This window comes from Pezoporus flaviventris, unplaced genomic scaffold (genome assembly GCF_033815535.1).
Source record: "Pezoporus flaviventris isolate CSIRO_AGI_PZ_B2104156 unplaced genomic scaffold, CSIRO_AGI_Pfla_v1 ptg000045l, whole genome shotgun sequence".
In the NCBI taxonomy this organism is placed as follows: Eukaryota; Metazoa; Chordata; class Aves; order Psittaciformes; family Psittacidae; genus Pezoporus; species Pezoporus flaviventris.
Genome location: NW_026892593.1, coordinates 3730460 through 3743685, shown reverse-complemented (window position 1 = coordinate 3743685; position 13226 = coordinate 3730460). Strand labels below are relative to the sequence as shown.

Sequence of the window (13226 nt, the reverse complement as noted above, 5' to 3'; positions counted from 1 at the left end):
GATTTTCAAACATATATAACACAAAAAGTACCTTTCTTTTTCCTTTTGCTTCTAGCTTTGCTGCACTTTGGAGTGATCTTTCCCGCTAACGACTTTCCTTCTGTCTTCCCATATGGGAGAGTTAGGATATATACAGATAACACAAAGAATATAAATAATACAGATATCATGTATAGTATACGTAAGTTTACTTATACACACCTACATATAAACATATGTTTATATATTTTGTATCTATAGATACACAAATACATTATTTTTCTAGGGGATGCAATACATTCTTTTTCTAGGAAATTAATAGCATTCTTTCTCTAGGAGATGTAGAGCAGAAGCAGATTTATCAAGCCGGCTGGAAAAGAGAAGGCAGGAGTACCGTGATACAACACCTAGAACTGCCTCTGCTCTTCCGTTTGCTCTCAGTCCCCCTCTGCCCGCTCCCAGCTTTCTGAGGATGCGACAAGCCTCAGAGCCAGAGCACAGCATCCTCGGAGGGTCGCCCTCCTTATCACCCCCCGTCCCCGTCCAATCAGGGCGCTGGAGGAGGGATGCTCGGGCAGGGATGCAGGGTTGCCAGGCGACAGCAGCGTCCCCTTGCCCCCCCCCCCCCCCTTCGTGTGTACCCCCCGGGACCGGGCTGTGCTCTTGCCCTCGCTGCCGGCGCGGTTAAACAGCCGCGGGGCCGGCAGCCTCGCAGCGTGCGGAGAGCGGCTCGTCTCCGCCCGAGGGCTGCCTGCCCAGCCCCGCTCCCCGCAGCGCCGAGGGCAATAGCCAGCCTCAAAGTTAGAGCTAGAAACGCAGTAAAGAAACAAGCGGTAGGAATCCGCCTCTTGCCGGCCCCTCCGCTGAAGAGCTGCTGCACGCTCCGGGTGCCGGGAGCAGGCTCTCACTCCTTGTCTTCCCAACTCCAGATCGCCTCCTAATTTAAAGCTTTGCAGCAATCCTCTTTATCCGAAAAGGAGAGGAAATCTAGAAAGATGCCAGGCTGTGAAAAGGGACCCCAGTTCACAGCGCTGGTGCCAGGCGCTGCCTGCCCGAGGATAGCCAAAGTTGCTCAGAGGAACGGGAAGAGGGTTCTCCAGAGCAGAGGGGAAGGGAACGGGATCATCGATTGGTGATCGCAATCCTTCCCTCCCGCTTCTCCTCCTTCCTTACCTCCGGCAGCTTAGGAGGCCTTGATGAGTTTCTACCGGGATCTGATCCAAGGTGGGGGGGAGAAAGCGTGACTGTTCCCAGAGGAAGCAGCTCACACAAGTTTGGGGGCTGAGACTCCCCGGTGGATCTTTAACGAGCACATCGGAAAGCCCGCGATGCCCGGGAGCAGCTGGAGACGCTCGCCGGGACCTACCTTCGTTCCACGGTAAGGAGCTGGGTACTGGTATCCCGCACCCTGCTTCCTTCATCACAAATCCCAGTCCCTGCACCCTGCGCCTCGGATTTGTGCATCTCGGTCCTCACATCCCTACATCCCGGATCCCGGTCCTTCCATCCCACTCCCTGCAGCCTCGATCCTTGCATCCCGGGTCCCTGCAACCCGCACCCCCCTCCTGTGCTTCCGATGAGATGCAGCCGCTGCCCGGGGGATTGCGGGTAGTGCACCAGGGAAAAAGTTGAGAGTACCGGTTTGCGAAGGCTCCCACACCTGCAGAGGGCAGGTGGGATGCAGGGGGAACGCTATAGTCCTCAACTATGGAGGGAGGGGGGAAACGGGTAGAAAGGGGCTGGATAGCCCAGGGCAGAGCAGCTGTGTCAAGATGTTGCCCAGAGGTTTCTGCTCCCGCAGAGGCAGGCTTTGGGGGTGAAGGGAGGAGATCTTAAGCTTGCGATCCTATAGTCTTCCCTTAACTGGGGTGGAAAGTGCCAAGCCAGCAGTTGGGAGAGCCGTGCTGGATACCCAGCTCATGTCCCTGGATCTGCTGCTGAGAGAGAGGTAGGGAGCGTTAAAGAAACTGGAAGTGCTTTTGCTCCTCCTGAGGTATCTCCCCTGCAGGGACCTGGCTCACTACAGGATCCTAAAATTGGAAGACTCCAAAAAGAAAGGAGAAATTAGCAGGGATGATAGAGCCAATGTAAACTCTCCCTCATATATTCCTGTCTATCTGTCCATGTGAGTATGCATCCAGCTGTATAGGTATACATGTGTGCTTCTAGAATTGTTCGTGCCAATGTATGTGCCTTGCCTATGTCCCTGTGTATCTGGATGTGCATGTGTGTATATCTACACTCATGTTTCTTTGGATGCATAAAGGTGTATTACATGTATAGATTCAGAGGAATGTGGGTTTATTTCTAGACAGTGTTTAACTATGTAGACATAGAGATGTTTGGGTATGTATCTTTCCTGTGTGTGTCAGGCACATGTATCAGCTGAAATACACATGTGGGTGTGAGAAAGTGTATCTGTGCCACTGTGTAGGTAGGATTTGCGGGGGGTTTCTCCCCCAGGTCATTGTAGGGTTTCCATGGATCATTCTGAGCATACATCCCTGTATTTCAGCAATCCTGATGAAAAACAAGCACTTCTTGAAAAACAAGGCATCTTCCCAATACTGCATTGAACTCAACTAAGGATTTGCTGGTAGTTTGTGAGTTCTTCGGCTTTTTCTTGCTTTATGCCACCTGCTGAAGATGATTTTAGTTCATTTTTTAAATAATTCAGTCAGCTTTAAAAACATCTCAGCCTGAAGACTGTGAAAAAAAAACAGCCTGGGACACAGCCTGGTACCTATTTCAGCTTGCATAAGGATGTCTTACACTGATTAAATATGCAAGAAAACAATTTGAAAAGCACACAGCCCGCTTGACCAAATCCATATTTTAGGGAAATGACTTCTCTCATTTTCTTCCACTACACCTAAACTGTTACGACTCCTTGTGCCATTGTTTATGTTCATCAATGCAAATATTACAAGCAAATGTAACTTCCCCAGTTACATTGGTGAAAATTGCACATTAAACTAATTTATTTGCAATTAGGGCAATAGAAAATCTGTACTTTGTAAATGCTCAATCTCTGAGTGAAATCAGTAATGGTCCATGCAAATCCTGCTTAATAAACTGATGCCTTGTAGAGCAATGCAAGCTAATTTGTCCTCTTCTAGAATATTTATAACTTCAATTTCTGTGGCTGTTTTTGTTTGCTGCTTTTTTTAAAGAATGATGCCGTCCACTGCTGCTCTCAGTATTTCTGGAGTCCTGCTTTATATATGGAATGTAAAACACACTTCAAAGTGGGAAATCCACTAATTGATTAACTGCCCTGTAATTTAAAAACAAGCAAAAAAGCATTGGTATCAAGTACATTAAACCAAGACTTTCATCCTGGAGCTAAGATGGTTTTCTAATCACTGTTGATGTTTGTCTGTGTTGCATGTGCTGATGACCTACTTATAAGCTTCTACAAAGAAAGTTTTTTAGGCAAATGTTGACACCTTGTCTAGGAGTAACGTTCTAATTTTATCATTGAAAGAGTGAATCTAAAGCAAGATGCAGGGGTGAAGTATTTTTCTTGATTCACTTAATGTTTTTATACTTAAGTAAGTAAATTATGATGAAGCTAAGTACTAAATCAGACTGGAAAGCCAAAACAAAAGAAATACATTAGAAGCAGTCATATCATTCAGCTCAGTGGTCTGCATTGCATGAGCACAATTTGGAAATGCTGAATCTGGAAGTAAAGAAAGTGTAAGGAGATGTTCTGGTGTTTAAAGAAAAAGCTACTTGGATGCTTTGTGCAAACACAACTCTCCTGCGGAAGTGTCCTACAGAATGTGAAGGTCGCAGAGTCCCATATAAAACACTATAAAACCTGAATGACCTGGTTCTAATGTCACTTATGTAGACAAATTGCAGTTTTACCTTTAAACCTCATGGGCTAAATTTTCTGTTGGTCTACAAGAATTCAGTAGTGTGTACCCACCAAACATCTGGTTTAGCAGTGTGATTTGAGAATCCAGCCTAAAGCTTTTATGGGGTGTGAGAACCTGTCTATGAGGCTGTTGAACTTGCCAACAGTGTCCAGCTGAAGGGACTTCACTCTCTTTTCAATTTTTGAAAGCTGTTTCCAAAGCCCTGTAAAACGCTTACCAGGATTTCTGCACCTTGTTTCTTCCAGCTTGTTCTACTCTGGTTATTGATCAGCTAGTATTAATTTTTCTGGTAGACATCATGCTAGGCATGCTATCATTTTCAGGTTGCCACAGAACAACACAGAGATGCTTGACACACTCCAAGATCAGACAGCATCACTGTTTGTGTGTGACTATGTCTAACTACAGTAAGCTACATAAGCTCTGATGAAGAAAATCATGTAATATTGACTGGCTTTTTTTGTCTGCTTGTTGATATAAAACTGACAGCTCGTTTAAAGCTTAATGAAGAACTTCTTAGTCTGGGTCATAGAACTGAAGAGAAGATTGTCTTTTGCTCACTACTAGTGTGGAGAATAATGTGCTTGGGTGTCCCTGGGTGGAGGGGTATCCATAACCAACAAGAAGGGGTGACCAGAAGGATGATTTAGCCACCTCATCGCAGAGCACAACTGTGGTGGACCTGGGCTCCAATGGTGGCAGGGAAGGAGCTGTGTACTGTCTTCCTAAATCTCTGCCTGTGACTGTTCCAAGCTATGAACTTAATAAGGCCAACTTTTCACCGTGATAATCTGGCCCTAAACTGGCAGAAAAATCTGAGACATATTTCATCTTATAAAAATACAAATTTGCTTAAAATTCATGAGTTTATTTTAGTATTAGGTGTAAAATGCCAAAACCAAAATGGAATTCCTCCTGTGCACAGTGATGTCTGGGAACAGCCTCAGTGCAATTGTCAGGTATTCCCACTGACACAAAAGCAGAGTTCATTGTTAGAAGTACTTTAACTATTACAGATTTGTTCAATAGGTTCCTTGTTCAGGTGAGCCCAAAATCCAATGTGTGACATAAATGAATTTGCTGGTTTATCTATTGTCTTATGAGGTTTCCTAGATTTTATTTCAAGAATGTTAAGGTTTTCAAAAATACTGCAAGGTATCTGCTGTCTTGTTTCTAGCTGCCTTTCCACAGCAATGCAGCAGATTTTCATAGGGGGTAAATCACTATGAACCTATTAAAGTCAAAAAGAAGAGAATTTACTAGAGCTATAGCAAATTACACAATAAAAGGCTGTAGAATCATATTGCTTTTATCTCATAGTGGCCCTCTCAAATACAAAATGATGTAGTTGGAACAATTACAGTGCTATTGTTCATAGCTATGCTGAGATTATGGGAACATTTATGTAGTTAGCAATTGTACTGCTTGTATAGGAACATATGGGCTCCTCATGTAAATCAGTGGGTTGTCTCAAAAACCTAAGTAACAGTGTAGCAGCTTTTCCAAACCTTCCGAGATGCGATTTATCCACATGCAAAGGCATGGTCTTAGCCCCAATTACTGAGGCAGCCTTCCTTGTGAGTGCTTTAAAGTCTGGCAAGTGGCTTGACTTTGATAGTATTGATGACCTTGACCTTGAAAGTCTCTTTCCCAGCACATGTGAAGGGATACAGAGCGATGACCAAGTATATAAACCATGTCAAATATGGAACAAGCAGGGTGTTTATAGTGGGAATGATTGATGAACGTTTCATGGGTGAAATGGGAACTGGGAGCAGTCTTTTGGCGGATGCTGTGAGACCTTGAAATTCTCCATTGGAAAAGGGAATAGAGAAGAAAAAAGTTATGAAGACAAATAAAGACTGAGGAAAAAAAGATCTGTAAGAGACTAAATGGAAAAAATAAAGAAAAGAAAATAGCTTAATAACAAGGGAGAGAAAGAGCAGTGAAGACTCAGATGAGTAACCAGGCTGGGAAAAAAGAAGCAAATGGAATAGTAAGTCAGTTGTGAGATGAAGAGACTGTAAAACAGGTGAAGTTGGTGAAGAAGACACTCTCATTAAAGAGATTAGAAACTATCCTGAGACCCAACTAACATGGCAAAAATATTGTAATGGAAGTGGCAAATGTAAAAATTTATCCAGGCAGAGGACTGCATTCAGACATATTGACTGCAACAGAGATGTAAGGAACAGTGAGCTAGCAGAGAAAATGTCTAGAGCTGACTCTTTTCCATGGTAATTTGAAGTAATAAGAAAGATAAAGAAGACAGGTGGAGAGATGGAATGTAAAAGAATTGATCCATGGTCACCAAGAAGTCTTACCAGGTATCAGCACACAGTGAGCACACATCAACAAATCAAGCATATCCTTGAGGAAAGGAGAGAGGGGAAACTTTCATGTACTTCAGGTAAAATCCAGAGACAGTGCAGTAGAAACAAAGGAGGCTCAAGCAAATTTATGCTAAGGAAATACAGAGATTGTCAGATTCCAGAGCAAAACCAAGTAATTGCAGACATGGAAGAAAGAATTCAAAAGCTCAGTGGGTGACCACAAAGTCAGGAAATTTACAGGTCAGAACCTATATTAGATTAGTATGCTAATATGTTAGAATTAGTATGTTAAAAGGAAGGTATTTGTGGGAAGAATGATGGGTATGTCAGTTTACAGTATCCCTGAAGGAGTAGGGTGCCTGAGAGGATGGGTGCTGAGAAGGACATATAGATTACACAAGAGAGAAGAAACAGGACTGCTCTTGAGAAAATGAGGGGTGCTTGAGGAGAGAGCAAAGAGAAGAATAAAACAAGGAAGAAAAATGAAAGGGCTGGGACTGCGATTAAATCAGGAGAAAAACATAGGCAAAGGCTGGAAGCAGGGACAGCCAAAAAAAAAAGGAAAGAAGAGGAGAAGGGGTGGATGGTATAGGGAAGTCACTTCCCACTGGTACAGAGGAGGAAGCAGGGCCTGGGCTAGTCATGAGGAGGGAGGTGAAGGAAACCTGAAAACTGTGTAAAACCTTGGTCTAGCAGAAGGCGTGCTGGTAGAAAACAGCAAAAAGTGTGCAGGATGAAGTGACAGAAATAGAGCAAGAGGCATACATTAGCTTCCATTCCCATGGAAAGCTCCACTAACAAGTCCACATTCAAATCAGGGACAATTTTTGTGCTACCTGAATGTTGCATCTGAAGAGGTTTAACATAACTGCATGAAATGGAGCTCTGCAAAGCCTCAGCCTCTCTGGTTTGTGGTGGCTAGCCCTCAAAAGCACATGTTGTTAGGCTGAGATACTATCTTGCAGTCTGCGAGGGAGGATGCTCCAGGCAATTTTCAGAGTCTGAGAATTTGGCAGTACTGGGACTCTTCTCCAGAATTAGACCTGCAAAGAGTCTGGCTGAAACAAGTGGCCAGCAAGGGGCTGCCTAATTGTATGGTGTGACTCTGTAAACCTCTTACAGCAAAACTAGCATGTCAGATGCCAAACCTAGCATGCAGGGACACTAGAGGTTTGCAGCAGTCATTGTACACTGTGTGCTAAACCAATGACCATTACAACAACTTAAAAGATTTAGGATAGAACACCATTTGAAAAGGGTTTGGAAATCTCACACAATATTGTTTCATCCCTAAATTCTTAAAATTTATCCCTAAATTTATTCCTAAAAATTTTCATCCCTAAAAATCCCTGAATATTGTTTCATCAGGGTTGTGGCTTTCTGCTCCACAGACATGTAACAGTAGGGCTAAGATGGCACAGGAGTTGTGGGAATAAAGTCCTCTGTTGTGGGAATAAAGGGATCCTGTGGGCTAGATACACTCCTCCGTGGTGAAGAATGTGGCTAGTGTGTTTGTTGAGAGGCTCCTTGATCATTCTTGACCTTGTCAACCTTGGCTGTCCTTCACCATTTTAATGTACAGATCAGCATCAGGATGGTTGACATATATATATCTTCTATACATATTTGAGATACATACATATTTTATATAAAGTAGCTGTGATTAAGGCTTCTTAGATCCCATACATACTCCAGCTTGCATGTGCCATACCTTCCTGGTGGGAGACTTGCAGCTGTGCTTGAGTGAACATTTCTACATGTATGTTTTATAGGAGGTCTTTTGGCTAAGCTGCCTTTTGATCTGGCGCTTACTGCCTAGCATATTCTGTATTATTTTGTAATCATTCTATTTTTATACTGTTAGTAATTTAATTCACAGTGATTGCATCATCCAGTGAAGAAATTATCAGGAAAGCATGAGAAGACATTGTTCTGCTAGTGTTTGAAAATATTACCTTACATTTGTGATGCGCAGCAGAAATTGGCTACCCTGCTGTTAGAATCACAAAGCCAGAAATCTGATAAAAATCAAGAAGCAAATTTGGAGATGTTTCCAGAATTCATAGAGTGATGTGTTCTTTTGTTCCTCACTTCTGTGTATTGTCATGAGAAAACAGATAAACAGACAAAAGGATGGAGGCAAACAGAAAGATAAGTATATTGTGCAGCAAGAAATGTAGAATTTGGTTCTGAGGGGTTAGAACAAGTAGTTTGGATCAGCTCACATGGCTAAGAATTGTCTAAAATTATATTTATCTGCAAGGACATTTAAACATTGATATTTTATATGAAAACATAATTGATTTTATCATGATGAGGGAGTTTTCAAAAAGCCTCATTACAATTTTTGGGGACATACATTTATTTGGCTGTTGAGTGTCACCAGTTGAGAATATGATCATAAACCTTTTGGCTTTTTATGATATATTTTTAATAGCATTTTGCTAATGTTCAGTCAGTCAGAAAGACACCTTCACTTTATGTTAATTGACACCTAATTTGGTTCAATTATAAAAGATTCTAGATGTTTCAGTACACAACAGATGAAAGATCATGATTTCACTTTATAACAGATGTACTTCATCAGTATTTAATTCTGCCTTGTAGAAAGCAGGGGAAAAAACACTGACATGGAACATCAATCCAGTAATATTGGATCAAACTTCAGCAAAATTGTGTGAAAAGGATATCTTACAATGTTGGTCTGCACAGCACATTATTTGCATAGTCAATAATGAGTGTCTGCTTTTCCTCATTATGGAATACTTGTCCACAAAATGTTACTACAGAATGACATCTTCCTAAAAAAGAATAATAATAGTTAAAAAAAAAAAAACAACTTTTTACTAGCGAGTGTAAAGAAAAATATAGGAATCTTCTTAGCATTTTTTTCCAAACTCTGTAAAAACACACTAAAATACACTTGTCAAATCTACCTTGCAACTGTTTTCAGTGTATTCCACTGGGATCTCTTAATTGTGTTTGCTCGCTTCCTTTCTTGCAACCAGCAGGGCTGTAGAAGAGCTCTGACATAAACAGACAATGAGATGGACAGTGCATTTCCTTAAAGAGGTGCAGTCCCATTCTACATGGGACTCAAGCAGTAGGTCGAGTTATCAGGCAGGTCTTTGCTCTCAGATGTTGAGAACAGGGTAGTAAAATATAAAAATAAATATGTATAGAAGATATATATGGTAATATAAAAATACTGTGGGAACGGTAGATCAATACTGAAGTCTGTTTCAGCCAAATACTCTGAAACCATCCCGCACATGCTTCTTTATCTTATGATTATTACAGGATACATTTGCCTTGAAAAAGAACTTTTTCTTCATAACTAAGAAACAAGTCTTGAAAGCAGAACAAAAACGACTGCTGTTTTAGTAAAAGGAACATGCAGCTCATGCCCTTTTTCATCCATTCACTTGTCAATGCGGCTGTCAATAAGGATGTATTTACATATGGCTAATCCCACAGTTGATTCATTAATATGATTTTACGAGTGAAAAGGGAAGATGACCTAATGCGGTAGCTCCAGGAGTACAAATAAAATGAGATAACTATCAGAGAATAATAATTTTGCTTTCTGAAGTGGGCTTTAAATCTCCAAGAAGAGAATAGCTCTGCTTAAAACAACCTTTTCTTCTTCACTCAGAAGTGATCTCCAATTAATTGTACAGTTTAACTGAACTTTGCTTCCCTTGGTATCCTAGGAGAAAAGCTCTGACAGGCTAAGAATTTTAACCTGTTTGTAATGTAAACTGAGTATACTGGTGGTGGTTTTTAACACTCAAAAAACTGTCTGGGAGGAAAAAGAAATAAATAACAAAGCTTTGATCCTCTAAGCAAACAAAGAGGGGAGAAGGAGGTTAAAAGAACCATCATTTGTGAAAGGCAGAGAAGGAAAATGTGGGGAAAGCGTCTCTGTTTTAACAGTTTCAGATATTGGTTGAAGGTCTATTGGAAATATTATGCAATTCAACAGCTTTATAGTCACTCTGGTGAATAAGGAAAAGCAGATTTCTTTTTACTGTTTCATTTACAATTTTGAGATTTCTAAGGACTTTGAAATTGTCTGTGATATCAATCAATCTGTCCAAGATTTTCCTGGAAGAAGATATCCAGGACAAAGCTTAGAGATTAATGCTAATACCTTTACTATCAAGCTCAGATAAACATATTCAGTAGGAAGGAAGGAAGGAAGGAGAATCTAGTCTGGAAGTAATGCCAGCTCCTGGGAGCTGGTAGGTGACTTGAAGCCCAAGTTTCTTGGCCAAAGGGTGAAATGTGAATTCAGGAATCCAGTTGTAGCAGCAGGGAATGGTCTGACCCAGTAATATCTTGTTACTTTCTTATCCATGGGAGATGTTCCCACTCCCTGAAATGTCACTGGTCTAGGTATGTCAGCCAGTAAGTAAGAAGGTGGAGTCAAGCCTCCACAAGCTCCTTTCAATCTGCCTGCCTGTCCCACATTCGACATTTTTAAGGAAGGAAGCAAATAAATAGCTCCGTTTAGACCTGGATACCTTAATCAATGTCCAGGCAGCAGCTGCAGAGAATAATAGTTTCTTAGTCCCTGTGATTTCCTGGCAAGGGCACAAGGTCCCAATTAGAACTTATCGTGAATAAGTGCAGTATCCATTAGGATAGAAATGGACAGAAAGAGGCCTTTTTTATGTAAGCTTCTTCATTTTCAAAGATCGTAGACAATGTTCCACCATCCTGAATGCAGCATGTAGAGTTCCACAGAAAATGACACCAGTAGGGACTTCATCTGATACATCTCTTCCTCCAAAGCTAGCATAAACTATTTCTAAGTCTTTATTAACTGATACTTGTTGAATGATTCCTTTAAAATCTGCAAAAACAGAGATTTCACAGCCTCCTGCAACAGCTCATGCCTGTGCTTCACTGTTCTTATGGGCAGGTCTCTGAAAGTTTGATTAAATCTCACTTTTTGCAACCAAACCTTTCACTCTTGTCCTCTCTGCTATGGAAATTAAAAGCAATTTAGTACTTTCTCTTCCATTCCATCCTTTTATACAACAAAGGGTTTAGAGTTTAGATTAACGCTCATTTATGTAATGTTCCAATCAGTCAACTCCTCTTGATTCAATAAAATAATTGCTTTCTTTTCAGGCAAGTGTTTTTTTTTTTTTTAGAATCTTGTTATTCCTGCTGTTTTCTTTTGGACCTTTTCCAGTTGTCCATTTGGACCCATATCCAGAAGATGAGTACAGATGATGAATGGCTTGACTTCCCTTGTCTTGAATGCAACAGTCCTCAAAGAAATTCTCTGTGCTATTTCTTTGTTCTATGTTCCAAGCCTCACTCCAGCCATCATTTTGCCCAAAGAGCCCTCACAGAACCATAGTGATGTCCTTGTCCTGTCACCTTCCAATTTGCTACACTTTTTCTTGACTGCTTCTGGTCATTTCTGGTTCGCAAACACATACAACTCCAACCAAATAATTGTCAGCCCTCACGTCCACATTAACATTTCAGGAGAAAATTTCTTAGGTAGTTTGAAGAACTTGTTGCTTTCTCTTTGCCAGAGGGATCTGCATAAATGATGTCTTCTATTGGTTCAATTATTATTACACAGGGGAACGCACTGCTGCACTGTATAGCATATATCGTGTTTAGCATGTCATATGTTTAGCATGTTTATTATGAAGTGACTACCATGATCACTAACTTCAGCCAATATCCTGATTGTCCACAAGTTAGAGAAAATCTTCATGGGAGCATCAGTAGAAGGGAAGCCTCCAGCCTAACTCCAAGCATAAATATACCAGTGAATGCTGCAGAGCTGTGTGATGGATACAAACAAGGGATCGGTATTCATTTGGGTATTCCAGCTATATGTCCATGAAAAGGCAAAAGCTGCTTATGCTTTCAGGATCATAACTGTAAAACAATGCTTCACGAAGTCTCAAATGAGAAGTTCGACTTTGCTGCTGGCAAACCCACACAGAGTTCATCTACATTAAGCCTGATGAATGTGGCATTAGGCAAGAATCCAGAACTCCATGCCCCCTAGACACACTTTCTGCCTCTCTTGTTTAATTTCTCTTCTTTTATTAAGACTCAAACTTTTCCCTGGCCAGCCTAGAACATATCCCAAACTGGCTAGGACATGGATAATGTCAGAGGGGTCTTAATGAGCTGCCACAGGTAGTTGCCCAAAAGGCTCCCTAGAGAACCCTTTGCAGCTGTTAGTTTCATGCTTATGAGAGTAGTAGTTACTACCAAAACAAAAAAGAAAGCCTCATAAAGGAAGCAAAAATTAAAATAAAAAGCATTCACTCAACTCTCTGTAGCAATTCAAAGAGCACCTTAATATTGCAACAAAAAGGTCCCCTCTAGCCTTCAAACTAATCAACATGTTTCATTAATATATCTCAGTAAATTGAAGCATATCCAGTCCAAACCATTAGCTCCTGACCATTAACTTCCACGCCTTGAATTCTCACTGAACAGGTAAGCAGCTATTTTAAAGGATGATATCCTTCTGGTGTGACTCTACCAGAGTACAAGCCACCATTATACGTCAGTAGTTCCTTTCCTCCACCCTCTGTCTGACTCAGTTACACAGGGACTGCTAAATAAACACTACTTAGATGCATTGAGAGAAGGGGAAGCTTGGTGTCCATGGGTGAGAGAACGTTATTACAGTCTGTAATAGAAAGACACAAGGAGGCACATCAGGCAACCAGTGGGATGAATATTGATGTTTTTTCCCTCCTTCTCATGGTAATACATGCATCCAGCATTTAGCAATCATAAATACTCATCTGACATGTTGTCTCTTGACCCTAGATCATGATAAGTAAGTTGAGTACATAAGATATATTGTTTCATCACAGCCAGCAGAGCCTTGTATTGTAATGCCTTATTAGATAGTCAACAGTGTGTTCCCAAGGCCTTAAACAACATCTTCCATGTAAACAGCCATCTATACTTAGTCAACAGGAATCATAACCGTCCTGTGTTAGAGTGCTGCAAGTTTTTTTGCAACACTTTC

General features: G+C 41.2%; 1 protein-coding gene across 3 annotated transcripts in view; it reads left to right on the top strand.

Moving 5' to 3' along the window:
• The first annotated feature begins 605 nt into the window (after positions 1 to 605).
• The window catches only part of GRM3 (glutamate metabotropic receptor 3), a 103913-nt gene continuing 91292 nt past the window's right edge, over positions 606 to 13226 (top strand). The window contains exon 1 of one of the 3 annotated variants that reach the window (XM_061467278.1): positions 606 to 1357. The gene's annotated coding sequence lies outside the window, so the exon portion shown is untranslated. Of the gene's footprint in view, positions 1358 to 1795; positions 1928 to 1950; positions 2105 to 13226 lie in introns of those variants that run through there. The other 2 variants (XM_061467280.1, XM_061467279.1) reach the window with 2 other exon arrangements.